Here is a 5,146-nt window from a genome sequence, read left to right as displayed (position 1 = left end):
GGAACTTCTTCAGAACATACAAATTTGAAACACCCTAAGGTTAAATAATGTCCTTTTAGCTAACAATGACAAGACCAGAGTAGTGCACAATGTGATTAAGTGTGATATGAATCAGAATACTTTACCACGTCCTGAATGTACATTTCGTGTGGTTTAATGAGAAAACCTTAAGAAGTTTCATGCCAGAGTGTTAAAGTGCCAAATATATAAATAGTATTTTTAAACCATCTGCCTACCATCTTTTCCTCTGCTAGTGTGTGACATTGTTATAGTCTATGTCTTAGAGATTGAACAATGGTTGTCTTTCTGTTTTATTTCAAAACCATCACTTTCGTCATCACATTACACGATGATTAATTCACATAAGAATGCAGGCATGCATACAATGCATGAAAAAATTATAATGGATGAATCTCACGACAACATGGTCCAGGTCACATTAAAAAGACTAAAAGAAAGAATAAAGACATTCAAATTATATAGAAAAATATTGCAAAATAAACCCTGCTTTCCCAGAAATCTATTTATACATTTATAAAACAATAAGTTCCAGTCCTAAATTCTGATTGATCAATAGCTGTGTTATTATTTATGACTGCTGCACCCAATATTTGTAGATATCATGTAAAATATCGCTGTTCACAGTCGGTCAAACGGAAGGAAGATTTTTGGTGATTTTACAGTATATCCTGAAAGTTGAGTTGATGCCTATTTTTTGCTTTAAAGGGACATTCCACTTTTTTAAATATACACATTTTCCAGCTCCCCTAGAGTTAAACATTATATTACTAGACCTTAGTGCAGCCTTTGACACAATAGATCACACAATCTTACTCAATAGACTAGAAAACTATGTTGGTATCAGTGGTCAGGTGTTAGATTGTATCTAACCAATCACTATCAGTTTGTTTATGTAAATGAGGAAGAGTCATATCACTCCCTGGTTAAATACGGTGTACCGCAGGGATCAGTTTTAGGTCCTATCCTGTTCTCGTTATATATGTTACCTCTAGGAGACATTATCAGGAAACATAACATAAGTTTATACTGCTATGCGGACAATATTCTGCTTTACATCTCGTCACATCCTAGCTAAACCGACCTGTTTTCTAAGCTAACAGACTGCATTAGCGATATTAGGGACTGGATGACACATAACTTCCTTATGCTAAACTCCAATAAGATAGAGATACTTATTATCGAACCGAATCGCTCCAAACATAATATGTCAGATTACAAGTTGCCCATAGATGGCTGCACTGTGGTGCCAACTTCGACGGTTAAGAACTTAACTGTGATGTTCGACAGCAATTTATCCTTCGATAGTCATATCTCCAACATCTGCCACACAGCATTCTTCCATCTTAGAATTATCTCAAAAATACGCCATATGCTGTCTACATCTGACGCAGAGAAGCTTATCCACGCTTTTATGACATCTAGAATAGACTATTGTAACTCGTTACTCGGGGGATGTCACGCAAATCAGGTAAACAAGCTACAGCTGGTTCAAAACGCAGCCGCAAGAGTGCTTACTCGATCTAAAAAGTATGACCACATAAGTCCAATTTTGGCATCTTTACATTGGCTACCAGTTAAATATCGCATACAAAAATCACTTCCACTTGATCACTTTAAGTCTAAACTTAAGACATTCTTCTTTAACAAAGCATTCGTTTTTAGTGCCCGAAAATAATCCCCTGCTATTGAAAGATAATTTCGAAACTCTTTGCTTATTTTTGAAGGTGATGCTCGTTTAATCAAATGTTTAAACTCTTGGGGAGCTGGAAAATTAATATATTTTCAGAAAAAGTGGAGTGTCCCTTTAATATTTGTATTGTTTGGTAACTGTTTTATTAAAGCAATAAGCAGTACTTGAGGCTGTGCTGTATCATGAATAAGTCACAACTGAAGGGGTTTGCTTCGACCTAACAACAGTCTCTTGTAACTTCTTGCTTAAATTTAATACACACATCTTTATATATGGCAATATATCAGATTTGCTGTATGGGTTAGTTAGGACCTCTAAAAGACATTACTGCACTACTTGTTTGTGGCAGTAAATAAACGTATGTAGTAATCTCTGCATGAAAATAGATGTTATAGCAAAACGATAATATATTGTTTTGATTCTTTTTGTGAAATGAAGGCTTTGTGCCTCCCACAGCACCGCATTCTGACGCATTAAGCCTTAATCTTTCAGGTTTAGATTATTCTGATAGTATTGGTTCACCTCCTGAATTTGACATACTCGGGTCTTTTGAGATCAGAGCAGTCAAAGCTCTGAATCCAACTGTCTGTTCTTTCATTTAAACGGATATAGAGCCCTGCAGATAGAAAACTCAATTTACAAGCCACATCTGGTCACCAAACATTGGAGATTTACTAACTACTTTTGAAGGTTTAGTAAAAAATTGCTTCGTTGCTATTTGAGGATATTGCCTTGAACACTGTTGCAGTCCATTACATAAAGTACATCTGCTGAATGCACATTGTGTTTTTGAACTCTTTATTTTTAAAATAACGTCAAGTATTTTTATAAGAAGATTTAATGACAACAGCTTAATGCTTTGAGATGATCTGAATCATGCCTTCTTAATTTATTAAAATGAAATGTGAATGCAAAACCAAATTATTTCAATTTAAAAGCCCCACTTGATGTGGTGCTTTTGGTGAATGCATGGTGATGGAGTTACGAAATGTGGGTGAAAAAAACATTCAGTCAGACCTCCTGCTCTTTTGATCAGTTTGTTTTTACCCCAAAGTATAGAGTTATGCACAGTAAATGGGCACACCTTATCTCTTTAAATATAACACAGATGGACCATGAGCAATCAGCACCCAATGCGTTTCCCATACATCCACACATGCATTTCTACATCCAAGGAGAAAATTATTACTATCTAGTAAATGTGCTTCATCCTCAAGGGTCTGATAAATCCATTCCTGCCTGGACACCATACACTGTAAAAAATTGCTGTAAAAAACGGGGAATTTTGGACAGTAATTTACCGTTTCTCATAAATACAGTTGAATACTGTAAATAAACATTAATATGACAAACAAAATAATAACAGCAAGCTCCTGTTCAGTCTTACGGGATAATACAGTATTTTTTGGTTTGGTCAGGCATGTCAGACATGTGACGAGCTCATCTGCAACCATGAGTAAAACTGATTTAACTACACTGTTTTTCTGCATTTTATTATACGAGAAGGAAGCAGAATTAAAGACTGTCTATCCATTTTCACTCCGATTGTGACCCTACCAGCACTGAGACGGACGACGAATTCACTTGTTTTTTACTCCTCGCCTGTATATCAAGGTAAGCACAAACTGAACAGAGTCTGTGTTTCTAAGTGAAATAATTGACAAAATGTTATATATATTTGCTTATTTTTGAAATATTTCTAAAAACGATTTATTTGATTTTGACATATTTAGGGCAGATTGTTAAACAAATTGGCAACTAGCTATATAGGTTAAATACAAATAAAGATGCTAATGTTAATTTGCAATCTAATCAAATGTCTGACTGATGTGCGATTATCTATTGATATTTTTTTTAAATCTACATGAGGGATTGGGCTCTGTTTCACCATTTGTTTGTATCTTTTTTCAATGTGTGCACTTTTAATCTTTGTACAGCGCCTCGTGAATGTGTTAACATTTAGGCTAGTCCCATTCAATCCTATGGCTCCAAACAGGGATGAATTTAGAAGCCACCAAACACTTGCATGTTTTCCCTATTTAAAGACTGTTACATGAGTAGTTACACAAGTAAGTTTGGCACAAAATAAAACTTTTGTTTGGAGCCATTGGAATGATTGGGGCTAGGCTAAACGCTACATTCACGAGGCACTGTGAAAGATGAAGTGCACGCATTGAAAGAAGATAGGGCTGTATTAATTCGTCTAAGTTGAGGTAAGAACATAGTAAAATATTGAAAACGGCTAGTCCAAGGCTGATACTGCTGGGTAAGTGTAACACTAAGGTATGGAGTATAAAACAATAAAACAGTAGGCCTATAGAAAAGTCTGTCAGTCTGTCTAAAAAATATCTTTCTGAAATTAATATCATTAGCTTTTGTAAGTAATGGATTTGTAGCAGTATAATATCTGATAGTTTTTTGGGACATTAACTATAATTGTTGTCTGCATCAGTTGCTGGTGATGAAGTAACATTTGGAGGTTGGATGATCAGCAGTGAAAACATCATCATCTGTGAAGGCAAGATGAAGCTGCGAGGACACTGGAGTTTGTTCAAAGGTAAATCCTCTACTAGCTGTTCAAGAATGTCACATTGCGTTAAATTAGTGTCTCTTTCTTTTTTGTAAATTGACTTTGATTGCATTAGGTCTTTTAAATAGTAAGTCGAAGTTTAAGCTAGCATGTGCATATAGACATAACACTGGGTTTTGGCCAAATTTGTTGTCATGCTACATGTTTTTGAATAAAGTATTTCTCTCTCATTACTGCCAGAATGGCAACAACCAGAATATTTATACTGTGAATGCAGTTGGTTTTATCTGTCTTCATTGCAATTAATCTTTACTTCTCTCATTGTACTTTGTAGATGCTTAATTGGTGTGAACCCTAAGAGGTGAACAAAAGCCAGGCAGGTGAAGGTGTCCGAGAAGACAGGAAAGCTTGTCCAGAAAAACGCAGCAACTGTTAATCCCCACGTGACCACCCTCATCAAAAACTTCATGGACTTTGAGTGGCTTTCACATTGTATTCTGCAGTGTTGTGATATTTATGTGACATCACAGCATTATGTTTTATTCAGCCCAGTCTCATTAGTGAGGCAGAAACTGACATTTAAGAATGCACTGAATTTTGTTATATTTAATAAAAACAGTGTTTTATCATCATCCTTTGTTTGAGAATTTTTTTGCAAGCAATTTTAAGTGTTTATTTTAAAATTACATTTTAACAATGCTAGAAAAATCACATTCTACAGTATAAATAACAGCAGGAACCCTAAAATAACAGTATAATGCATCCAAACATCTGACAGTATTATACTGTGCAGCTCCCTTTTTTTACAGTACTGTCTCGTAATATTTGTACAGTAAAAAACTGTTGTTGTAAATTACAGTAGGTAATCTGTAAAATTACAACTATATGCTGGCAAATCTAGCTGC

At 35.2% G+C, this 5,146-nt stretch overlaps 1 long non-coding RNA gene across 1 annotated transcript; it reads left to right on the top strand.

The window, feature by feature from the left end:
* Nucleotides 1–2,988: 2,988 nt before the first annotated feature.
* Nucleotides 2,989–5,146, top strand: LOC135783717 (uncharacterized). Its single transcript, XR_010545744.2, has 3 exons — nt 2,989–3,325; nt 4,164–4,268; nt 4,576–5,146. It is a non-coding gene; the product is annotated as an uncharacterized lncRNA (long non-coding RNA).

Source organism: Paramisgurnus dabryanus, chromosome 2 (genome assembly GCF_030506205.2).
Source record: "Paramisgurnus dabryanus chromosome 2, PD_genome_1.1, whole genome shotgun sequence".
NCBI lineage: Eukaryota > Metazoa > Chordata > Actinopteri > Cypriniformes > Cobitidae > Paramisgurnus > Paramisgurnus dabryanus.
This window is presented reverse-complemented; position numbering and strand designations above follow the sequence as displayed.